This window comes from Leuresthes tenuis, unplaced genomic scaffold (genome assembly GCF_036924035.1).
Source record: "Leuresthes tenuis unplaced genomic scaffold, fLeuTen1.0.hap1 SCAF_1, whole genome shotgun sequence".
In the NCBI taxonomy this organism is placed as follows: Eukaryota; Metazoa; Chordata; class Actinopteri; order Atheriniformes; family Atherinopsidae; genus Leuresthes; species Leuresthes tenuis.
This window is the reverse complement of record NW_027325355.1, coordinates 1,572,992-1,596,364: the sequence shown is the minus strand read 5'-3', so window position 1 is coordinate 1,596,364 and position 23,373 is coordinate 1,572,992. Positions and strand designations below refer to the sequence as shown.

Genomic DNA, 23,373 nt, shown 5'->3' with positions numbered 1-23,373 from the left:
AGGTACTGGAATCATACACTTCCTCTGTATAACCAGATAATTGCCGAAAAAGGCTGACTTGTAGTGGGTTCATCTTCCTCCTTGATGTGATTATTCTCTGCAGCTGAAACTGAGACTCTCAGATCACCTCGTGTCTATCAACAAAGCAGCAGCAGCTGAAGATGACTAACTTCTTCACGTGTCACAGGGTGATCAGACGTTGCAACAAAAGACATGCAGGTGGTAGAGAGAAGAGAGAAAGCTTACAGCACCTGGTATTCCCAAGCTGTCTCCCATCCAAGTACTAACCAGGTACAACCCTGCTTGGCGTCCGAGATCAGACGAGGTCGGGCTTATTCAGGGTGGTGTGGCCGTAAGCAACAATGTCTCTGACAAATGTGCATTATATAGGTACTGGAATCATACGGTTCCTCTATGCAACCAGATAATTGCCGAGAAAGGCTGATGTGTAGCGGGCAAATCATCTTCTCTGATGTGATCATTATCTGCAACTGAAACTGAGACTCTCAGATCACTTCGTGTCAGCCAACAAAGCAGCAGCAGCTGAAGATGACCAACTTCCTCATGTGTCACAGGGTGATCAGGAGTTGCAACAAAAGACATGCAGGTGGTAGAGAGAAGAGAAGAAGCTTACAGCACCTGGTATTCCCAAGCAGTCTCCCACCCAAGTACTAAGGAGGTTCAGCCCTGCTTGGCTTCCGAGATCAGACGAGGTCGGGCATGTTCAGGGTGGTGTGGCCGTAAGCAACAATGTGTCTGACAAATGTGCATTATATAAGTACAGGAATCATACGGTTCCTCTATGTAACCAGATAATTGCTGAGAAAGGCTGATCTGTAGTGGGCACATCTTCTTCCCTGAAGTGATTATTCTCTTTTGCTGAAACTGAGACTCTCAGATCACTTCGTGTCTTCCAACAAAGCAGCAGCAGCTGAAGATGGCCAACTTCCTCATGTGTCACAGGGTGATCAGACGTTGCAACAAAAGACATGCAGGTTGTAGAGAGAAGAGAAAACGCTTACAGCACCTGGTATTCCCAAGCAGTCTCCCATTAAAGTACTAACCAGGCCCAACCCTCCTTGGCTTCCGAGATCAGACGAGGTCGGGCTTATTCAGGGTGGTGTGGCCATAAGGAACAATTTCTGTGACAAATGTGCATTATATAGGTACTGGAATCATACACTTCCTCTATGTAACCAGATAATTGCAGAGAAAGGCTGACGTGTTATGGGCACATCTTCTTCCCTGATGTGATTATTCTCTGCAGCTGAAACTGAGACTCTCAGATCACTTCGTGTCTGCCAACAAAGCAGCAGCAGCTGAAGATGACCAACTTCCTCATGTGTCACAGGGTGATCAGACGTTGCAACAAAAGACATGCAGGTTGTAGAGAGAAGAGAAAACGCTTACAGAACCTGGTATTCCCAAGCAGTCTCCCATTAAAGTACTAACCAGGCCCAACCCTCCTTGGCTTCCGAGATCAGACGAGGTCGGGCTTATTCAGGGTGGTGTGGCCGTAAGGAACAATTTCTGTGACAAATGTGCATTATATAGGTACTGGAATCATACGGTTCCTCTATGTAACCAGATAATTGCTGAGAAAGGCTGATCTGTAGTGGGCACATCTTCTTCCCTGACGTGATAATTTTCTCCAGCTGAACATGAGACTCTCAGATCACTTCGTGTCTGCCAACAAAGCAGCAGAAGCTGAAGATGACCATCTTCCTCATGTGTCACAGGGTGATCAGACGTTGCAACAAAAGACATGCAGGTGGTAGAGAGAAGAGAAAAAGCTTAAGGTACCTGGTATTCCCAAGCGGTCTCCCATTCAAGTACTAACCAGGCCCAACCGTGCTTGGCTTCCGAGATCAGACGAGGTCGGGCTTATTCAGGGTGGTGTGGCCGTAAGCAAAAATATCGGTGACAATTGTGCATTATATAGGTACTGGAATCATACACTTCCTCTGTGTAACCAGATAATTGCCGAAAAAGGCTGACTTGTAGTGGGTTCATCTTCCTCCTTGATGTGATTATTCTCTTCAGCTGAAACTGAGACTCTCAGATCACTTCGTGTCTGCCAACAAAGCAGCAGAAAATGAAGATGACCAACTTCCTCATGTGTCACAGGGTGATCAGACGTTGCAACAAAAGACATGCAGGTGGTAGAGAGAAGAGAAAAAGCTTACAGCACCTGGTATTCCCAAGCTGTCTCCCATCCAAGTACTAACCAGGTACAACCCTGCTTGGCGTCCGAGATCAGACGAGGTCGGGCTTATTCAGGGTGGTGTGGCCGTAAGCAACAATGTCTCTGACAAATGTGCATTATATAGGTACTGGAATCATACGGTTCCTCTATGCAACCAGATAATTGCCGAGAAAGGCTGATGTGTAGCGGGCAAATCATCTTCTCTGATGTGATCATTCTCTGCAACTTAAACTGAGACTCTCAGATCACTTCGTGTCAGCCAACAAAGCAGCAGCAGCTGAAGATGACCAACTTCCTCATGTGTCACAGGGTGATCAGACGTTGCAACAAAAGACATGCAGGTGGTAGAGAGAAGAGAAAAAGCTTACAGCACCTGGTATTCCCAAGCAGTCTCCCATCCAAGTACTAAGGAGGCTCAACCCTGCTTGGCTTACGAGATCAGGCATGTTCAGGGTGGTGTGGCCGTAAGCAACAATGTGTCTGACAAATGTGCATTATATAAGTACAGGAATCATACGGTTCCTCTATGTAACCAGATAATTGCTGAGAAAGGCTGATCTGTAGTGGGCACATCTTCTTCCCTGACGTGATAATTTTCTCCAGCTGAACATGAGACTCTCAGATCACTTCGTGTCTGCCAACAAAGCAGCAGAAGCTGAAGATGACCAACTTCCTCATGTGTCACAGGGTGATCAGACGTTGCAACAAAAGACATGCAGGTGGTAGAGAGAAGAGAAAAAGCTTAAGGTACCTGGTATTCCCAAGCGGTCTCCCATTCAAGTACTAACCAGGCCCAACCGTGCTTGGCTTCCGAGATCAGACGAGGTCGGGCTTATTCAGGGTGGTGTGGCCGTAAGCAAAAATATCGGTGACAATTGTGCATTATATAGGTACTGGAATCATACACTTCCTCTGTGTAACCAGATAATTGCCGAAAAAGGCTGACTTGTAGTGGGTTCATCTTCCTCCTTGATGTGATTATTCTCTTCAGCTGAAACTGAGACTCTCAGATCACTTCGTGTCTGCCAACAAAGCAGCAGAAAATGAAGATGACCAACTTCCTCATGTGTCACAGGGTGCTCAGACGTTGCAACAAAAGACATGAAGGTGGTAGAGAGAAGAGAAAAAGCTTAAAGCACCTGGTATTCCCATGCAGTCTACCATCCAAGTACTAACCAGGCCCAAACCTGCTTGGCTTCCGAGATCAGACGAGGTCGGGTATATTCAGGGTGGTGTGGCCGTAAGCAACAATAACTGTGACAAATGTGCATTATATAGGTACTGGAATCATACAGTTCCTCTATGTAACCAGATTATTGCCGAGAAAAGCTGATAAGTAGTGGGCACATCTTCTTCCCTGACGTGATTATTCTCTCGAGCTGAAACTGAGACTCTCAGATCACTTCGTGTCTGCCAACAAAGCAGCAGCAGCTGAAGATGACCACCTTCCTCATGTGTCACAGGGTGATCAGACGTTGCAACAAAAGACATGCAGGTGGTAGAGAGAGGAGAAAAAGCTTACAGCACCTGGTATTCCCAAGAGGACTCCCATCCAAGTACTAACAAGGCCCAATCCTGCTTGGCTTCCAAGATCAGACGAGGTCGGGCTTATTCAGGGTGGTGTGGCCGTAAGCGACATTAACTGTGACAAATGTGCATTATATAGGTACTGGAATCATACACTTCTTCTATGTAACCAGATAATTGCAGAGAAAGGCTGACTTGTAGTGGGCACATCTTCTTCCCTGATGTGATTATTCTCTGCAGCTGAAACTGAGACTCTCAGATCACTTTGTGTCTGCCAACAAAGAAGCAGCAGCTGCTGAAGATGACCAACTTCCTCATGTGTCACAGGATGATCAGACGTTGCAACAAAAGACATGCAGGTGGTAGAGAGGAGAGAAGAAGCGTACAGCACCTGGTATTCCCAAGCAGTCTCCCATCCAAGTACTAAGCAGGCTCAACCCTGTTTGGCTTCCGAGATCAGACGAGGTCGGGCATGTTCAGGGTGGTGTGGCCGCAAGCGACAATGTCTCTGACAAATGTGCATTATATAGGTACTGGAATCATACGGTTCCTCTATGCAACCAGATAATTGCCGAGAAAGGCTGATGTGTAGCGGGCATATCATCTTCTCTGATGTGATCATTCTCTTCAGCTGAAACTGAGACTCTCAGATCACTTCGTGTCTGCCAACAAAGCAGCAGAAGCTGAAGATGACCAACTTCCTCATGTGTCTCAGGGTGATCAGACGTTGCAACAAAAGACATGTAGGTGGTAGAGAGAAGAGAAAAAGCTTAAGGCACCTGGTATTCCCAAGCGGTCTCGCATTCAAGTACTAACCAGGCCCAACCCTGCTTGGCTTCCGAGATCAGACGAGGTCGGGCTTATTCAGGGTGGTGTGGCCGTAAGCAACAATATCGGTGACAAATGTGCATTATATAGGTACTGGAATCATACACTTCCTCTGTGTAACCAGATAATTGCCGAAAAAGGCTGACTTGTAGTGGGTTCATCTTCCTCCTTGATGTGATTATTCTCTCCAGCTGAAAATGAGACTCTCAGATCACCTCGTGTCTATCAACAAAGCAGCAGCAGCTGAAGATGACCAACTTCTTCACGTGTCACAGGGTGATCAGACATTGCAACAAAAGACATGCAGGTGGTAGAGAGAAGAGAAAAAGCTTAAAGCACCTGGTATTCCCAAGCAGTCTCCCATCCAAGTACTAACCAGGCCCAAACCTGCTTGGCTTCCAAGATCAGACGAGGTCGGGCTTATTCAGGGTGGTGTGGCCGTAAGCAACAATATCTGTGACAAATGTGCATTATATAAGTACTGGAATCATACACTTCCTCTATGTAACCAGATAATTGCCGAGAAAGGCTGACTTGTAGTGGGCACATATTCTTCCCCGATGTGATTATTTTCTGCAGCTGAAACTGAGACTCTCAGATCACTTTGTGTCTGCCAACAAAGAAGCAGCAGCTGCTGAAGATGACCAACTTCCTCATGTGTCACAGGATGATCAGACGTTGCAACAAAAGACATGCAGGTGGTAGAGAGGAGAGAAGAAGCGTACAGCACCTGGTATTCCCAAGCAGTCTCCCATCCAAGTACTAAGCAGGCCCAAACCTGCTTGGCTTCCAAGATCAGACGAGGTCGGGCTTATTCAGGGTGGTGTGGCCGTAAGCAACAATATCTGTGACAAATGTGCATTATATAAGTACTGGAATCATACACTTCCTCTATGTAACCAGATAATTGCCGAGAAAGGCTGACTTGTAGTGGGCACATCTTCTTCCCCGATGTGATTATTTTCTGCAGCTGAAACTGAGACTCTCAGATCACTTTGTGTCTGCCAACAAAGAAGCAGCAGCTGCTGAAGATGACCAACTTCCTCATGTGTCACAGGATGATCAGACGTTGCAACAAAAGACATGCAGGTGGTAGAGAGGAGAGAAGAAGCGTACAGCACCTGGTATTCCCAAGCAGTCTCCCATCCAAGTACTAAGCAGGCTCAACCCTGTTTGGCTTCCGAGATCAGACGAGGTCGGGCATGTTCAGGGTGGTGTGGCCGCAAGCGACAATGTCTCTGACAAATGTGCATTATATAGGTACTGGAATCATACGGTTCCTCTATGCAACCAGATAATTGCCGAGAAAGGCTGATGTGTAGCGGGCATATCATCTTCTCTGATGTGATCATTCTCTTCAGCTGAAACTGAGACTCTCAGATCACTTCGTGTCTGCCAACAAAGCAGCAGAAGCTGAAGATGACCAACTTCCTCATGTGTCTCAGGGTGATCAGACGTTGCAACAAAAGACATGTAGGTGGTAGAGAGAAGAGAAAAAGCTTAAGGCACCTGGTATTCCCAAGCGGTCTCGCATTCAAGTACTAACCAGGCCCAACCCTGCTTGGCTTCCGAGATCAGACGAGGTCGGGCTTATTCAGGTTGGTGTGGCCGTAAGCAACAATATCGGTGACAAATGTGCATTATATAGGTACTGGAATCATACACTTCCTCTGTGTAACCAGATAATTGCCGAAAAAGGCTGACTTGTAGTGGGTTCATCTTCCTCCTTGATGTGATTATTCTCTCCAGCTGAAAATGAGACTCTCAGATCACCTCGTGTCTATCAACAAAGCAGCAGCAGCTGAAGATGACCAACTTCTTCACGTGTCACAGGGTGATCAGACATTGCAACAAAAGACATGCAGGTGGTAGAGAGAAGAGAAAAAGCTTACAGCACCTGGTTATTCACAAGCTGTCTCCCATCCAAGTAGTAAGCAGTTACAACCCTCCTTGGCGTCCGAGATCAGACGAGGTGGGGCTTATTCAGGGTGGTGTGGCCGTAAGCAACAATGTCTCTGACAAATGTGCATTATATAGGTACTGGAATCATACGGTTCCTCTATGCAACCAGATAATTGCCGAGAAAGGCTGACTTGTAGTGGGCACATCTTCTTCCCTGACGTGATAATTCTCTCCAGCTGAAAATGAGACTCTCAGATCACTTCGTGTCTGCCAACAAAGCAGCAGCAGCTGAAGATGACCAACTTCCTCATGTGTCACAAGGTGATCAGACGTTGCAACAAAAGACATGCAGGTGGTAGAGAGAAGAGAAAAAGCTTAAAGCACCTGGTATTCCCAAGCAGTCTCCCATCCAAGTACTAACCAGGCCCAAACCTGCTTGGCTTCCAAGATCAGACGAGGTCGGGCTTATTCAGGGTGGTGTGGCCGTAAGCAACAATATCTGTGACAAATGTGCATTATATAAGTACTGGAATCATACACTTCCTCTATGTAACCAGATAATTGCCGAGAAAGGCTGACTTGTAGTGGGCACATCTTCTTCCCCGATGTGATTATTTTCTGCAGCTGAAACTGAGACTCTCAGATCACTTCGTGTCTGCCAACAAAGAAGCAGCAGCTGCTGAAGATGACCAACTTCCTCATGTGTCACAGGATGATCAGACGTTGCAACAAAAGACATGCAGGTGGTAGAGAGAAGAGAAGAAGCTTACAGCACCTGGTATTCCCAAGAGGTCTCCCATCGAAGTACTAACCAGGCCCAAACCTGCTCTGCTTCCGAGATCAGATGAGGTCGGGCTTATTCAGGGTGGTGTGGCCGTAAGCAACAATATCTCTGACAAATGTCCATTATATAGGTACTGGAATCATACGGTTCCTCTATGCAACCAGTTAATTGCAGAGAAAGGCTGATGTGTAGCGGGCACATCTTCTTCCCCCATGTGATTATTTTCTGCAGCTGAAACTGAGACTCTCAGATCACTTCGTGTCTGCCAACAAAGAAGCAGCAGCTGCTGAAGATGACCAACTTCCTCATGTGTCACAGGATGATCAGACGTTGCAACAAAAGACATGCAGGTGGTAGAGAGGAGAGAAGAAGCGTACAGCACCTGGTATTCCCAAGCAGTCTCCCATCCAAGTACTAAGCAGGCTCAACCCTGTTTGGCTTCCGAGATCAGACGAGGTCGGGCATGTTCAGGGTGGTGTGGCCGCAAGCGACAATGTCTCTGACAAATGTGCATTATATAGGTACTGGAATCATACGGTTCCTCTATGTAACCAGATAATTGCTGAGAAAGGCTGATCTGTAGTGGGCACATCTTCTTCCCTGAAGTGATTATTCTCTTTAGCTGAAACTGAGACTCTCAGATCACTTCGTGTCTTCCAACAAAGCAGCAGCAGCTGAAGATGGCCAACTTCCTCATGTGTCACAGGGTGATCAGACGTTGCAACAAAAGACATGCAGGTTGTAGAGAGAAGAGAAAACGCTTACAGCACCTGGTATTCCCAAGCAGTCTCCCATTAAAGTACTAACCAGGCCCAACCCTCCTTGGCTTCCGAGATCAGACGAGGTCGGGCTTATTCAGGGTGGTGTGGCCATAAGGAACAATTTCTGTGACAAATGTGCATTATATAGGTACTGGAATCATACACTTCCTCTATGTAACCAGATAATTGCAGAGAAAGGCTGACGTGTTATGGGCACATCTTCTTCCCTGATGTGATTATTCTCTGCAGCTGAAACTGAGACTCTCAGATCACTTCGTGTCTGCCAACAAAGCAGCAGCAGCTGAAGATGACCAACTTCCTCATGTGTCACAGGGTGATCAGACGTTGCAACAAAAGACATGCAGGTTGTAGAGAGAAGAGAAAACGCTTACAGAACCTGGTATTCCCAAGCAGTCTCCCATTAAAGTACTAACCAGGCCCAACCCTCCTTGGCTTCCGAGATCAGACGAGGTCGGGCTTATTCAGGGTGGTGTGGCCGTAAGGAACAATTTCTGTGACAAATGTGCATTATATAGGTACTGGAATCATACGGTTCCTCTATGTAACCAGATAATTGCTGAGAAAGGCTGATCTGTAGTGGGCACATCTTCTTCCCTGACGTGATAATTTTCTCCAGCTGAACATGAGACTCTCAGATCACTTCGTGTCTGCCAACAAAGCAGCAGAAGCTGAAGATGACCATCTTCCTCATGTGTCACAGGGTGATCAGACGTTGCAACAAAAGACATGCAGGTGGTAGAGAGAAGAGAAAAAGCTTAAGGTACCTGGTATTCCCAAGCGGTCTCCCATTCAAGTACTAACCAGGCCCAACCGTGCTTGGCTTCCGAGATCAGACGAGGTCGGGCTTATTCAGGGTGGTGTGGCCGTAAGCAAAAATATCGGTGACAATTGTGCATTATATAGGTACTGGAATCATACACTTCCTCTGTGTAACCAGATAATTGCCGAAAAAGGCTGACTTGTAGTGGGTTCATCTTCCTCCTTGATGTGATTATTCTCTTCAGCTGAAACTGAGACTCTCAGATCACTTCGTGTCTGCCAACAAAGCAGCAGAAAATGAAGATGACCAACTTCCTCATGTGTCACAGGGTGATCAGACGTTGCAACAAAAGACATGCAGGTGGTAGAGAGAAGAGAAAAAGCTTAAGGCACCTGGTATTCCCAAGCAGTCTCCCATTCAAGTACTAACCAGGCCCAACCCTGCTTGGCTTCCGAGATCAGACGAGGTTGGGCTTATTCAGGGTGGTGTGGCCATAAGCAAAAATTTTGGTGACAAATGTGCATTATATAGGTACTGGAATCATACACTTCCTCTGTATAACCAGATAATTGCCGAAAAAGGCTGACTTGTAGTGGGTTCATCTTCCTCCTTGATGTGATTATTCTCTGCAGCTGAAACTGAGACTCTCAGATCACCTCGTGTCTATCAACAAAGCAGCAGCAGCTGAAGATGACTAACTTCTTCACGTGTCACAGGGTGATCAGACGTTGCAACAAAAGACATGCAGGTGGTAGAGAGAAGAGAAAAAGCTTACAGCACCTGGTATTCCCAAGCTGTCTCCCATCCAAGTACTAACCAGGTACAACCCTGCTTGGCGTCCGAGATCAGACGAGGTCGGGCTTATTCAGGGTGGTGTGGCCGTAAGCAACAATGTCTCTGACAAATGTGCATTATATAGGTACTGGAATCATACGGTTCCTCTATGCAACCAGATAATTGCCGAGAAAGGCTGATGTGTAGCGGGCAAATCATCTTCTCTGATGTGATCATTCTCTGCAACTTAAACTGAGACTCTCAGATCACTTCGTGTCAGCCAACAAAGCAGCAGCAGCTGAAGATGACCAACTTCCTCATGTGTCACAGGGTGATCAGACGTTGCAACAAAAGACATGCAGGTGGTAGAGAGAAGAGAAAAAGCTTACAGCACCTGGTATTCCCAAGCAGTCTCCCATCCAAGTACTAAGGAGGCTCAACCCTGCTTGGCTTACGAGATCAGGCATGTTCAGGGTGGTGTGGCCGTAAGCAACAATGTGTCTGACAAATGTGCATTATATAAGTACAGGAATCATACGGTTCCTCTATGTAACCAGATAATTGCTGAGAAAGGCTGATCTGTAGTGGGCACATCTTCTTCCCTGACGTGATAATTTTCTCCAGCTGAACATGAGACTCTCAGATCACTTTGTGTCTGCCAACAAAGCAGCAGAAGCTGAAGATGACCAACTTCCTCATGTGTCACAGGGTGATCAGACGTTGCAACAAAAGACATGCAGGTGGTAGAGAGAAGAGAAAAAGCTTAAGGTACCTGGTATTCCCAAGCGGTCTCCCATTCAAGTACTAACCAGGCCCAACCGTGCTTGGCTTCCGAGATCAGACGAGGTCGGGCTTATTCAGGGTGGTGTGGCCGTAAGCAAAAATATCGGTGACAATTGTGCATTATATAGGTACTGGAATCATACACTTCCTCTGTGTAACCAGATAATTGCCGAAAAAGGCTGACTTGTAGTGGGTTCATCTTCCTCCTTGATGTGATTATTCTCTTCAGCTGAAACTGAGACTCTCAGATCACTTCGTGTCTGCCAACAAAGCAGCAGAAAATGAAGATGACCAACTTCCTCATGTGTCACAGGGTGCTCAGACGTTGCAACAAAAGACATGAAGGTGGTAGAGAGAAGAGAAAAAGCTTAAAGCACCTGGTATTCCCATGCAGTCTACCATCCAAGTACTAACCAGGCCCAAACCTGCTTGGCTTCCGAGATCAGACGAGGTCGGGTATATTCAGGGTGGTGTGGCCGTAAGCGACAATAACTGTGACAAATGTGCATTATATAGGTACTGGAATCATACAGTTCCTCTATGTAACCAGATTATTGCCGAGAAAAGCTGATAAGTAGTGGGCACATCTTCTTCCCTGACGTGATTATTCTCTCGAGCTGAAACTGAGACTCTCAGATCACTTCGTGTCTGCCAACAAAGCAGCAGCAGCTGAAGATGACCACCTTCCTCATGTGTCACAGGGTGATCAGACGTTGCAACAAAAGACATGCAGGTGGTAGAGAGAGGAGAAAAAGCTTACAGCACCTGGTATTCCCAAGAGGACTCCCATCCAAGTACTAACAAGGCCCAATCCTGCTTGGCTTCCAAGATCAGACGAGGTCGGGCTTATTCAGGGTGGTGTGGCCGTAAGCGACATTAACTGTGACAAATGTGCATTATATAGGTACTGGAATCATACACTTCTTCTATGTAACCAGATAATTGCAGAGAAAGGCTGACTTGTAGTGGGCACATCTTCTTCCCTGATGTGATTATTCTCTGCAGCTGAAACTGAGACTCTCAGATCACTTTGTGTCTGCCAACAAAGAAGCAGCAGCTGCTGAAGATGACCAACTTCCTCATGTGTCACAGGATGATCAGACGTTGCAACAAAAGACATGCAGGTGGTAGAGAGGAGAGAAGAAGCGTACAGCACCTGGTATTCCCAAGCAGTCTCCCATCCAAGTACTAAGCAGGCTCAACCCTGTTTGGCTTCCGAGATCAGACGAGGTCGGGCATGTTCAGGGTGGTGTGGCCGCAAGCGACAATGTCTCTGACAAATGTGCATTATATAGGTACTGGAATCATACGGTTCCTCTATGCAACCAGATAATTGCCGAGAAAGGCTGATGTGTAGCGGGCATATCATCTTCTCTGATGTGATCATTCTCTTCAGCTGAAACTGAGACTCTCAGATCACTTCGTGTCTGCCAACAAAGCAGCAGAAGCTGAAGATGACCAACTTCCTCATGTGTCTCAGGGTGATCAGACGTTGCAACAAAAGACATGTAGATGGTAGAGAGAAGAGAAAAAGCTTAAGGCACCTGGTATTCCCAAGCGGTCTCGCATTCAAGTACTAACCAGGCCCAACCCTGCTTGGCTTCCGAGATCAGACGAGGTCGGGCTTATTCAGGGTGGTGTGGCCGTAAGCAACAATATCGGTGACAAATGTGCATTATATAGGTACTGGAATCATACACTTCCTCTGTGTAACCAGATAATTGCCGAAAAAGGCTGACTTGTAGTGGGTTCATCTTCCTCCTTGATGTGATTATTCTCTCCAGCTGAAAATGAGACTCTCAGATCACCTCGTGTCTATCAACAAAGCAGCAGCAGCTGAAGATGACCAACTTCTTCACGTGTCACAGGGTGATCAGACATTGCAACAAAAGACATGCAGGTGGTAGAGAGAAGAGAAAAAGCTTAAAGCACCTGGTATTCCCAAGCAGTCTCCCATCCAAGTACTAACCAGGCCCAAACCTGCTTGGCTTCCAAGATCAGACGAGGTCGGGCTTATTCAGGGTGGTGTGGCCGTAAGCAACAATATCTGTGACAAATGTGCATTATATAAGTACTGGAATCATACACTTCCTCTATGTAACCAGATAATTGCCGAGAAAGGCTGACTTGTAGTGGGCACATCTTCTTCCCCGATGTGATTATTTTCTGCAGCTGAAACTGAGACTCTCAGATCACTTTGTGTCTGCCAACAAAGAAGCAGCAGCTGCTGAAGATGACCAACTTCCTCATGTGTCACAGGATGATCAGACGTTGCAACAAAAGACATGCAGGTGGTAGAGAGGAGAGAAGAAGCGTACAGCACCTGGTATTCCCAAGCAGTCTCCCATCCAAGTACTAAGCAGGCTCAACCCTGTTTGGCTTCCGAGATCAGACGAGGTCGGGCATGTTCAGGGTGGTGTGGCCGCAAGCGACAATGTCTCTGACAAATGTGCATTATATAGGTACTGGAATCATACGGTTCCTCTATGCAACCAGATAATTGCCGAGAAAGGCTGATGTGTAGCGGGCATATCATCTTCTCTGATGTGATCATTCTCTTCAGCTGAAACTGAGACTCTCAGATCACTTCGTGTCTGCCAACAAAGCAGCAGAAGCTGAAGATGACCAACTTCCTCATGTGTCTCAGGGTGATCAGACGTTGCAACAAAAGACATGTAGGTGGTAGAGAGAAGAGAAAAAGCTTAAGGCACCTGGTATTCCCAAGCGGTCTCGCATTCAAGTACTAACCAGGCCCAACCCTGCTTGGCTTCCGAGATCAGACGAGGTCGGGCTTATTCAGGGTGGTGTGGCCGTAAGCAACAATATCGGTGACAAATGTGCATTATATAGGTACTGGAATCATACACTTCCTCTGTGTAACCAGATAATTGCCGAAAAAGGCTGACTTGTAGTGGGTTCATCTTCCTCCTTGATGTGATTATTCTCTCCAGCTGAAAATGAGACTCTCAGATCACCTCGTGTCTATCAACAAAGCAGCAGCAGCTGAAGATGACCAACTTCTTCACGTGTCACAGGGTGATCAGACATTGCAACAAAAGACATGCAGGTGGTAGAGAGAAGAGAAAAAGCTTACAGCACCTGGTTATTCACAAGCTGTCTCCCATCCAAGTAGTAAGCAGTTACAACCCTGCTTGGCGTCCGAGATCAGACGAGGTGGGGCTTATTCAGGGTGGTGTGGCCGTAAGCAACAATGTCTCTGACAAATGTGCATTATATAGGTACTGGAATCATACGGTTCCTCTATGCAACCAGATAATTGCCGAGAAAGGCTGACTTGTAGTGGGCACATCTTCTTCCCTGACGTGATAATTCTCTCCAGCTGAAAATGAGACTCTCAGATCACTTCGTGTCTGCCAACAAAGCAGCAGCAGCTGAAGATGACCAACTTCCTCATGTGTCACAAGGTGATCAGACGTTGCAACAAAAGACATGCAGGTGGTAGAGAGAAGAGAAAAAGCTTAAAGCACCTGGTATTCCCAAGCAGTCTCCCATCCAAGTACTAACCAGGCCCAAACCTGCTTGGCTTCCAAGATCAGACGAGGTCGGGCTTATTCAGGGTGGTGTGGCCGTAAGCAACAATATCTGTGACAAATGTGCATTATATAAGTACTGGAATCATACACTTCCTCTATGTAACCAGATAATTGCCGAGAAAGGCTGACTTGTAGTGGGCACATCTTCTTCCCCGATGTGATTATTTTCTGCAGCTGAAACTGAGACTCTCAGATCACTTCGTGTCTGCCAACAAAGAAGCAGCAGCTGCTGAAGATGACCAACTTCCTCATGTGTCACAGGATGATCAGACGTTGCAACAAAAGACATGCAGGTGGTAGAGAGAAGAGAAGAAGCTTACAGCACCTGGTATTCCCAAGAGGTCTCCCATCGAAGTATTAACCAGGCCCAAACCTGCTCTGCTTCCGAGATCAGACGAGGTCGGGCTTATTCAGGGTGGTGTGGCCGTAAGCAACAATATCTCTGACAAATGTCCATTATATAGGTACTGGAATCATACGGTTCCTCTATGCAACCAGTTAATTGCAGAGAAAGGCTGATGTGTAGCGGGCACATCTTCTTCCCCCATGTGATTATTTTCTGCAGCTGAAACTGAGACTCTCAGATCACTTCGTGTCTGCCAACAAAGAAGCAGCAGCTGCTGAAGATGACCAACTTCCTCATGTGTCACAGGATGATCAGACGTTGCAACAAAAGACATGGAGGTGGTAGACAGAAGAGAAGAAGCTTACAGCACCTGGTATTCCCAAGAGGTCTCCCATCGAAGTACTAACCAGGCCCAACCCTGCTTGGGTTCCGAGATCACACGAGGTTGGGCATATTCAGGGTGGTGTGGCCGTAAGTAACAATGTCTGTGACAAATGTGCATTATATAGGTACTGGAATCATACGGTTCCTCTATGCAACCAGATAATTGCCAAGAAAGGCTAACTTGTAGTGGGCACATCTTCTTCCCTGATGTGATTATTCTCTACAGCTGAAACTGAAGACTCTCAGATCACTTCGTGTCTGCCAAAAAAGCAGCAGCAGCTGAAGATGACGAACTTCTTCACGTGTCACAGGGTGATCAGACGTTGCAACAAAAGACATGCAGGTGGTAGAGAGAAGAGAAAAAGCTTACATCACCTGGTATTCCCAAGCGGTCTCTCATCAAAGTACTAACCACGCCCAAACCTCCTTGGCTTCTGAGATCAGACGAGGTCAGACATATTCAGGGTGGTTTGGCCGTAAGCAACAATCTCTGTGACAAATGTGCATTATATAGGCAATGGAATCATATGGTTCCTCTATGTAACCAGATAATTGCCGAGAAAGGCTGATATGTAGTGGGCACATCTTGTTCCCTGACGTGATAATTTTCTCCAGCTGAAAATGAGACTCTCAGATCACTTCGTGTCTGCCAATAAAGCAGCAGCAGCTGAAGATGACCAACTTCCTCATGTGTCACAGGGTGATCAGACGTTGCAACAAAAGACATGCAGGTTGTAGAGAGAAAAGAAAAAACCTACAGCACCTGGTATTCCCAAGCAGTCTCCCATCCAAATACTAACAAGGCCCAACCCTGCTTGGCTTCCGAGATCAGACTTATTCAGGGTGGTGTGGCCGTAAGCAACAATAACTGTGACAAATGTGCATTATATAGGTACGATAGGTGCGACGTTTTAACTGCGGCGTTAAGTTTACGTTAAGTGTCTGTCTGTCTGTCTGTCTGTTCGCAGATGATTGCTCGTCTGTTACTGTGTGATTATTGTTACAATGTTAATAAAGTTTGATAATTTTACTTGAACCAAGAACAGCCTTCACATTTTTATTTAATTTCCCTTTGCAAAACAGGACGACAGTGAGTGTGAGTGACATCCATTTAATGCAATTGTCAAAAGTGAAGCCAGAATTACTTGGAGAATTATTTTACATTTATTAACAAAACCCAACACTCTTTGTCTCAACCAAAGATTTTTTAAAAATACTTTCTTTGCTCAATTTGGAATTTGTTTCATTCACTTGTGTTGCACAAATAGTGATACAGATAGATAGCTAGTCTCTCAAATAATTGAGTGTACCAAAAAAAGAGGGGAAAAATGATGGGAGACTTATTTACATTTACAGTTATACACATTTTGTGTGCTGCCCCCTACAGTAGGCTTTAGTAAAGTCCAAAGCACTGTGGTATGTTGGGGTGTTGCCACAATACAGGTTCAAATCCCACAAGAAACATGAAAATTAAACAGATGATAAACCTTGCAATAAGTGCAGAGGTGTGTGTAAACAATGTTGAGAAGATAAGAGAATAGAGAAAAGTGGATATAGTGTACGTTTTTTCTCCTTTTCTCCCCCCCCCCTTCCTCTTTTTTTCCTTTTCCCCCCTTTCGGGCAGTCCCTTTTGCCCCTTTTTTGGCCGAAAGGTCAGCACTCTGGACTTTGAATCCAGTGATCCGAGTTCAAATCTCGGTGGAACCTACAGGTGTGCTGTCATGTTTGTGTTCTGGAAAGAAAATGAGTGGATGAGGTTAGTCAGTTGTCAAGTCACACCAGAGTGTGTGATTGACCAATTCCAAAGAGAGGGCTTAAATTGTTTAATGTTGAAAAAGTGAAACATTCAGCTGAGAGGGTCTGTGCTATTTGCCTTCTCACCTCCGGGTGTCTCTAATTGAATCTATTTGATTTCTTCTTCCATATTAATTTGCAATGCATATATTTTTCCATGCTCTCCGTTTGGAATTTGGACACAGAAGCCAAAGGAGAAGGAAACAGGAAAAACAATCCCATGGTAACAATCAGCGACAAGGAGAACTACTCAAAAGCCTACATAATTAACCCGGTGCCCAACCATGGGCCAACCAATCATCCAATCAAGGAGCGGCAATTTCTGCCGGCCGGGATCTGAGCGCCAACTCCATGCGGTGCGCACAAGTTGGTACTGATTTAGGAAAAAGAGGATTGTACAATTTTACTCCTTGGTATGGATACTCTTTCAAAAAAGTCCAAAAAATAAAATATGTGGTTGACAAAACTGTGTGACTCAGTCCTTCAACACAAAAGGCAGGCAAAGGAAAATCAGCTGTCCTCTCTATCTAATCATAGGAGGATGGCCTGACTACGATCAGGGACCTGAGCAGCAAAGAATAGATAGACATGATAAATAGTTATATATATATATATATACATATATATATGTACATACTAGTCTCCAATACTACTATGATAAAAAGAGATCCAATGTACAGGTCTAAGTTGTACAGGAATGTGTTGTAGAAATTTGTTCTATATTTTTGTTGTAAATCCACAACAGGTTTCATCATCTGCTAATCCTGAAGGAGACACTAGTTGTAAAGGAATTTATTAATACATAAAAATGCTTATATTATAAGACTGAAACATTCTTGAACAGCAGATCACTGTAAAGACATACATATAATATTGTGATTATGTCAGTGGGTCAACAATTTTGTAAAGGCAACTTTACATAAAAAAATTTAAAATCTTGTAAAAATATAACAATGTAAACATAAAAACAGCAACCTCAAAACAAAACATAGCATGTTACCTGGATGGAAAACCATGCGTCTCTACAGCCTGAAGGAAGAAATCTTGGGCTGTTGATGCCTTGTTGTTATTGGTAGCATGTCGGTACATGATCTTTGTGAGCATTTGGAAAACATAAAAACCACAGAAACACATTAAACATTAACTACAATAATATAAGAATAATAAATGAATGAAATATTGTTCCATGTGTAATGTTAGACTTAAAGCTATACTTACCTTTCTGGCATGTAGCACGGCACTTATTAAAAATTTAAACTACTTGAACTGTCTCCTCATCTATGTGCTAACAACCAGAACCCACTGATGTGGACTCAGAAATAAAGTTTCCAATGTTTTCCAAACACAAATGAATACATTTCAGAAATGTACTGAGGCCAGATAGAAAAAGTGCACGTGCAGCCGCTTTAAACTGTCAAACAGGCAATGTAACGGCAGTTATATTTATGTTTCGCCACTAGATGCAGCTATGATTTTATGGCCATAGAGAATGTCCGTATAACACGTTTGTTTTAAGTGTTTTGATGTATATATTTAATATTTAGCAATGTTTAAAGGATATAGTTAATAACATTTGGTGTTAGGTAAAAGTTAAAAGTTAAAACTTGATAAGTTTAGTTTAAGGTGACGGTGATGTCACTTCCGGTTTAAAAAAGCGGTCCGGTAAACTGGTATCATTGATATGGATCCAATAAAGAAAGCAATCAACGAAGACCATAAGCGGTTTTAAGTTTACCGGTTTGTCCACTTGCAGGCCAAAGTGGTATGTAAGTTTGTGTTTGTAAATAATATATTTTCTTTTAGTTGAGGCATGTGTAATGTAATATTTGTACATCATTTGTGTTTTATCAGTTCTACGGTGTACTTGTGGTGAAAGCCGACGATGAAGACCACAGTAAAAATCAGTGAAAAGAACACAAGTCTCGTATCTGTGAACAAGCCAGCATATGTTTTATTCCAAAGACCACGTCCAGCATTTGATTGAAATTGACCTCTCTGCCCCCTGTATTTCCACACTGCTGGTGTATCAGTGAGAACACTGAAACGCAGAATGCGACAGTGGGGCCTCTCAAAAAGGGAAGGCTACAGTAAAATGACAGATGATGAACTTGACAGCTTGGTCTCTGCCATCAAGCAAGACTCCCAGAATTTGGGTTGGTGCTTTTTACAGAAAGTTTTTATTTGAATTATATCATGCACTTGTCCATAGCATTATAAAAAGATTTGTGCCATAAAAGTAACATTTGAAATTGCCGGCCATATAGGCTCCACAACTAAGTCTAGCTGAGGGCCGGCTACTTTAATGACTGCTATTTTTATAGCCTAAAGGCTATCAATATTATTTTTTAAATTTTCTGTGCCTTAGTGGAGAGTCCTGGACATTATCATAGCAACGGTCATCATAGCATGTATACCTGAGAAAAAGTTAAATGCCTAAATTGTTTGTTTACATGATTATCAATCAATATATCTTAAATAAAAGTGGTTTTCACTTCTTTTCCTACAGGTCACAGAATGGTAAAAGGTCGTCTTAGGGCTTTAGGCCACAGAGTTCAGTGGACAGAGTGTGGGATTCGATGCACCGGGTTGATAGGGTAGGAATACTACAGAGAATGACAAGCCTCGGATGTGTTGTGAGAAGGACCTACAATGTCGCAGCTCCTCTGTCACTCGTACATATAGATACCAACCACAAGTTGATCAGGTAAGCTGACAGCAAAGGACATCACATGGACATTATATATTTATATATTGATTTAAAAAATGGTCTATGGCATACATTCTGCAGAGTTCTGGAATCTGGTGTAATGGACCACGATGTAGCTGCGTTAAACAATTGATACATTTTTATTGAACAGATATGGTGTGGTAATGTTTGGAATAGATGTCTCTTCAAGAAAGGTCAGTGTCCCCATGGAGATTATAGTGTGTGATATAATATTCAACTTAATTTATTTAAAGCTATACTTTTCTTTTGTAAGCTTAAAATGCTCCTAATAAGCTTATGGCGCACTAAAATGGAAAAGCAAGCCACCAGGTGTTGAAATTACACGCGAACTACAACGCAGGCCGTTGTAGATCACAAGTTGTTTATATTCGGACACGGCAAGCACAAGAATAGCCTTGATGGACGTGGTAACTGGACCGCTGATAACTTGACAACATTCTCCGCTCCGACATCCGGGGGAGATGGAACGCACCATCACTTTCTCACCTCACACGTCAGGGAGGAAGGGAGCGTCACAGGTCAGGCAGGGGGAAGAGGGTGAGACTTTGGAGGGAGGGGGAGTTTTTCATGTTTAAATTTTTAATAAGTGCCGTGCTACATGCCAGAAAGGTAAGTATAGCTTTAAGTCTAACATTACACATGGAACAATATTTCATTCATTTATTATTCTTATATTATTGTAGTTAATGTTTAATGTGTTTCTGTGGTTTTTATGTTTTCCAAATGCTCACAAAGATCATGTACCGACATGCTACCAATAACAACAAGTCATCAACAGCCCAAGATTTCTTCCTTCAGGCTGTAGAGACGCATGGTTTTCCATCCAGGTAACATGCTATGTTTTGTTTTGAGGTTGCTGTTTTTATGTTTACATTGTTATATTTTTACAAGATTTTAAATTTTTTTATGTAAAGTTGCCTTTACAAAATTGTTGACCCACTGACATAATCACAATATTATATGTATGTCTTTACAGTGATCTGCTGTTCAAGGATGTTTCAGTCTTATAATATAAGCATTTTTATGTATTAATAAATTCCTTTACAACTAGTGTCTCCTTCAGGATTAGCAGATGATGAAACCTGTTGTGGATTTACAACAAAAATATAGAACAAATTTCTACAACACATTCCTGTACAACTTAGACCTGTACATTGGATCTCTTTTTATCATAGTAGTATTGGAGACTAGTATGTACATATATATATGTATATATATATATAACTATTTATCATGTCTATCTATTCTTTGCTGCTCAGGTCCCTGATCGTAGTCAGGCCATCCTCCTATGATTAGATAGAGAGGACAGCTGATTTTCCTTTGCCTGCCTTTTGTGTTGAAGGACTGAGTCACACAGTTTTGTCAACCACATATTTTATTTTTTGGACTTTTTTGAAAGAGTATCCATACCAAGGAGTAAAATTGTACAATCCTCTTTTTCCTAAATCAGTACCAACTTGTGCGCACCGCATGGAGTTGGCGCTCAGATCCCGGCCGGCAGAAATTGCCGCTCCTTGATTGGATGATTGGTTGGCCCATGGTTGGGCACCGGGTTAATTATGTAGGCTTTTGAGTAGTTCTCCTTGTCGCTGATTGTTACCATGGGATTGTTTTTCCTGTTTCCTTCTCCTTTGGCTTCTGTGTCCAAATTCCAAACGGAGAGCATGGAAAAATATATGCATTGCAAATTAATATGGAAGAAGAAATCAAATAGATTCAATTAGTGACACCCGGAGGTGAGAAGGCAAATAGCACAGACCCTCTCAGCTGAATGTTTCACTTTTTCAACATTAAACAATTTAAGCCCTCTCTTTGGAATTGGTCAATCACACACTCTGGTGTGACTTGACAACTGACTAACCTCATCCACTCATTTTCTTTCCAGAACACAAACATGACAGCACACCTGTAGGTTCCACCGAGATTTGAACTCGGATCACTGGATTCAAAGTCCAGAGTGCTAACCTTTCGGCCAAAAAAGGGGCAAAAGGGACTGCCCGAAAGGGGGGAAAAGGAAAAAAAGAGGAAGGAGGGGGGGGGAGAGAGAAAAAGAAAAGGAGAAAAAACGTACACTTTATCCACTTTTCTCTATTCTCTTATCTTCTCAACATTGTTTACACACACCTCTGCACTTATTGCAAGGTTTATCATCTGTTTAATTTTCATGTTTCTTGTGGGATTCGAACCTGTATTGTGGCAACACCCCAACATACCACAGTGCTTTGGACTTTACTAAAGCCTACTGTAGGGGGGAGCACACAACATGTGTATAACTGTAAATGTAAATAAGCCTCCCATCATTTTTCCCCTCTTTTTTTGGTACACTCAATTATTTGAGAGACTAGCTATCTATCTGTATCACTATTTGTGCAACACAAGTGAATGAAACAAATTCCAAATTGAGCAAAGAAAGTATTTTTAAAAAATCTTTGGTTGAGACAAAGAGTGTTGGGTTTTGTTGATAAATGTAAAATAATTCTCCAAGTAATTCTGGCTTCACTTTTGACAATTGCATTAAATGGATGTCACTCACACTCACTGTCGTCCTGTTTTGCAAAGGGAAATTAAATAAAAATGTGAAGGCTGTTCTTGGTTCAAGTAAAATTATCAAACTTTATTAACATTGTAACAATAATCACACAGTAACAGACGAGCAATCATCTGCGAACAGACAGACAGACAGACAGACACTTAACGTAAACTTAACGCCGCAGTTAAAACGTCGCATGAAATGGAAGCTGTCCAAGCGCACTGCAGACCTCCATGGGTGGAAGAGTTTGACCACTGAAGACACACCTGTGAAAAACAAAGTCAGCCGCTGCCCAATTGCCAGTACCACTCCTCCCACAAGTGGAGTGGTAACAGTGTGTGTGTGTGTGGCACACAGTTTTTCAAACGTATATTTGATAAAGAATTTTATCATTTTTACCCACCTGACTGGCTGCAGCAGTCCCGGTCAACATAGATGACCTCAGGTTCAGCTTGGCCCGCATTCTTGTATCGAGTGACGATGCCATGGCACAACTCTTCCAACCCTGCACCTTCACCCGTTGTCAGAACAGAGTTCAGAACCTGGCCAAACTCGTTGCCGATGTTTATCATCCATGCAGCACTGTCCCCAATAGCGCCAGCCAGCTTCTTGGTGATCTGTAAAAGAAACACTACTTTCAAACTGTTTGTTGTAATTATACACGTGTGCATGTGTCAAACCGACATTCAAGCACTTGCACCTGTAATCATATTCCTGCACATTTTTCATTTTCCCTCTTTTTTCCCCTCCTCTTTTTTTTTTGGGGGGGGGGGGGCAATAAATATAGCTTTCCCAGTGATAACTACTAATACAACCGATTCTCCGCAACAACCAAAAGATTCATCGCACACAAGGCCTTGAAATTGATTTTGGTCAAGAAAGAGGTTTCAGAATATGAAGATCAAATTCAGAGTCTGACAGTGACTTTTAGAAGAGGATGACATTAATCATCAGCTATCTCCTAAACGGGAATGAACCAGAGCTAGACAGCAGCAGGCCCCAGGACCAAGTAGTCAGCAGCCGAGCTGAGATTGAGATCTTACTTATGTTTTGTAAATGTTCAAAGTTCTAAAAAAGTTCAAATGAATAATACATGATAGTTATACCAAAAAACCTTGCTTCATTTGCACTTTTCTTGAATGTTTTCCATCCTTTTTATTTTTACTACTACTAGTACTTGGATGGTAGACTGCCTGGGAATACCAGGTGCTTTAAGCTTTTTCTCTTCTCTCTACCACCTTTTGTTGCAACGTCTGATCACCCTGTGACACATGAGGAAGGTGGTCATCTTCAGCTGCTGCTTTGTTGGCAGACACGAAGTGATCTGAGAGTCTCAGTTTCAGCTGCAGAGAATGATCACATCAGAGAAGATGATATGCCCGTTACACATCAGCCTTTCTCTGCAATTATCTAGTTGCATAGAGGAACCGTATGATTCCAGTACCTATATGATGCACATTTGTCAGTGACATTGTTGCTTACGGCCACACCACGTTGAACATGCCCGACCTCGTCTGATCTCGGAAGCCAAGCACGGTTGGGCCTGGTTAGTACTTGGATGGAAGACCTCTTGGGAATACCAGGTGCTGTAAGCTTTTTCTCTTCTTTCGACCACCTGCATGTCTTTTGTTGCAACGTCTGATCACCCTGTGACACATGAGGAAGTTGGTCATCTTCAGCAGCTGCTGCTG

At 44.0% G+C, this 23,373-nt stretch overlaps 36 pseudogenes; 1 reads left to right on the top strand and 35 right to left on the bottom strand.

Annotated features, from left to right (window-relative positions):
* Window positions 1-239: 239 nt before the first annotated feature.
* Window positions 240-358, bottom strand: LOC140290391 (5S ribosomal RNA; annotated as a pseudogene).
* Window positions 359-627: 269 nt separating this feature from the next.
* On the bottom strand, window positions 628-746 carry LOC140293243 (5S ribosomal RNA; annotated as a pseudogene).
* Window positions 747-1,015: 269 nt separating this feature from the next.
* LOC140290914 (5S ribosomal RNA) lies at window positions 1,016-1,134 on the bottom strand (annotated as a pseudogene).
* Window positions 1,135-1,403: 269 nt separating this feature from the next.
* Window positions 1,404-1,522, bottom strand: LOC140293731 (5S ribosomal RNA; annotated as a pseudogene).
* Window positions 1,523-1,791: 269 nt separating this feature from the next.
* Window positions 1,792-1,910, bottom strand: LOC140320534 (5S ribosomal RNA; annotated as a pseudogene).
* A 269-nt stretch (window positions 1,911-2,179) lies between these two features.
* Window positions 2,180-2,298, bottom strand: LOC140290390 (5S ribosomal RNA; annotated as a pseudogene).
* Window positions 2,299-2,945: 647 nt separating this feature from the next.
* On the bottom strand, window positions 2,946-3,064 carry LOC140320523 (5S ribosomal RNA; annotated as a pseudogene).
* A 269-nt stretch (window positions 3,065-3,333) lies between these two features.
* LOC140314463 (5S ribosomal RNA) lies at window positions 3,334-3,452 on the bottom strand (annotated as a pseudogene).
* Window positions 3,453-3,721: 269 nt separating this feature from the next.
* On the bottom strand, window positions 3,722-3,840 carry LOC140280765 (5S ribosomal RNA; annotated as a pseudogene).
* A 272-nt stretch (window positions 3,841-4,112) lies between these two features.
* On the bottom strand, window positions 4,113-4,231 carry LOC140289612 (5S ribosomal RNA; annotated as a pseudogene).
* A 269-nt stretch (window positions 4,232-4,500) lies between these two features.
* On the bottom strand, window positions 4,501-4,619 carry LOC140267629 (5S ribosomal RNA; annotated as a pseudogene).
* A 269-nt stretch (window positions 4,620-4,888) lies between these two features.
* Window positions 4,889-5,007, bottom strand: LOC140289156 (5S ribosomal RNA; annotated as a pseudogene).
* Window positions 5,008-5,279: 272 nt separating this feature from the next.
* LOC140291391 (5S ribosomal RNA) lies at window positions 5,280-5,398 on the bottom strand (annotated as a pseudogene).
* A 272-nt stretch (window positions 5,399-5,670) lies between these two features.
* On the bottom strand, window positions 5,671-5,789 carry LOC140289611 (5S ribosomal RNA; annotated as a pseudogene).
* A 269-nt stretch (window positions 5,790-6,058) lies between these two features.
* Window positions 6,059-6,177, bottom strand: LOC140290083 (5S ribosomal RNA; annotated as a pseudogene).
* Window positions 6,178-6,835: 658 nt separating this feature from the next.
* Window positions 6,836-6,954, bottom strand: LOC140289155 (5S ribosomal RNA; annotated as a pseudogene).
* Window positions 6,955-7,226: 272 nt separating this feature from the next.
* Window positions 7,227-7,345, bottom strand: LOC140300309 (5S ribosomal RNA; annotated as a pseudogene).
* Window positions 7,346-7,617: 272 nt separating this feature from the next.
* On the bottom strand, window positions 7,618-7,736 carry LOC140289610 (5S ribosomal RNA; annotated as a pseudogene).
* Window positions 7,737-8,005: 269 nt separating this feature from the next.
* Window positions 8,006-8,124, bottom strand: LOC140290913 (5S ribosomal RNA; annotated as a pseudogene).
* Window positions 8,125-8,393: 269 nt separating this feature from the next.
* LOC140293730 (5S ribosomal RNA) lies at window positions 8,394-8,512 on the bottom strand (annotated as a pseudogene).
* Window positions 8,513-8,781: 269 nt separating this feature from the next.
* Window positions 8,782-8,900, bottom strand: LOC140320512 (5S ribosomal RNA; annotated as a pseudogene).
* A 269-nt stretch (window positions 8,901-9,169) lies between these two features.
* LOC140274686 (5S ribosomal RNA) lies at window positions 9,170-9,288 on the bottom strand (annotated as a pseudogene).
* Window positions 9,289-9,557: 269 nt separating this feature from the next.
* LOC140290389 (5S ribosomal RNA) lies at window positions 9,558-9,676 on the bottom strand (annotated as a pseudogene).
* A 647-nt stretch (window positions 9,677-10,323) lies between these two features.
* Window positions 10,324-10,442, bottom strand: LOC140320501 (5S ribosomal RNA; annotated as a pseudogene).
* A 269-nt stretch (window positions 10,443-10,711) lies between these two features.
* On the bottom strand, window positions 10,712-10,830 carry LOC140314460 (5S ribosomal RNA; annotated as a pseudogene).
* Window positions 10,831-11,099: 269 nt separating this feature from the next.
* LOC140280754 (5S ribosomal RNA) lies at window positions 11,100-11,218 on the bottom strand (annotated as a pseudogene).
* Window positions 11,219-11,490: 272 nt separating this feature from the next.
* LOC140289609 (5S ribosomal RNA) lies at window positions 11,491-11,609 on the bottom strand (annotated as a pseudogene).
* A 269-nt stretch (window positions 11,610-11,878) lies between these two features.
* LOC140267620 (5S ribosomal RNA) lies at window positions 11,879-11,997 on the bottom strand (annotated as a pseudogene).
* A 269-nt stretch (window positions 11,998-12,266) lies between these two features.
* LOC140289153 (5S ribosomal RNA) lies at window positions 12,267-12,385 on the bottom strand (annotated as a pseudogene).
* A 272-nt stretch (window positions 12,386-12,657) lies between these two features.
* Window positions 12,658-12,776, bottom strand: LOC140289608 (5S ribosomal RNA; annotated as a pseudogene).
* Window positions 12,777-13,045: 269 nt separating this feature from the next.
* On the bottom strand, window positions 13,046-13,164 carry LOC140267616 (5S ribosomal RNA; annotated as a pseudogene).
* Window positions 13,165-13,822: 658 nt separating this feature from the next.
* Window positions 13,823-13,941, bottom strand: LOC140289152 (5S ribosomal RNA; annotated as a pseudogene).
* A 272-nt stretch (window positions 13,942-14,213) lies between these two features.
* On the bottom strand, window positions 14,214-14,332 carry LOC140276691 (5S ribosomal RNA; annotated as a pseudogene).
* A 272-nt stretch (window positions 14,333-14,604) lies between these two features.
* On the bottom strand, window positions 14,605-14,723 carry LOC140315990 (5S ribosomal RNA; annotated as a pseudogene).
* Window positions 14,724-14,993: 270 nt separating this feature from the next.
* LOC140296765 (5S ribosomal RNA) lies at window positions 14,994-15,112 on the bottom strand (annotated as a pseudogene).
* An 8,046-nt stretch (window positions 15,113-23,158) lies between these two features.
* Window positions 23,159-23,277, top strand: LOC140299596 (5S ribosomal RNA; annotated as a pseudogene).
* Window positions 23,278-23,373: the final 96 nt, after the last annotated feature.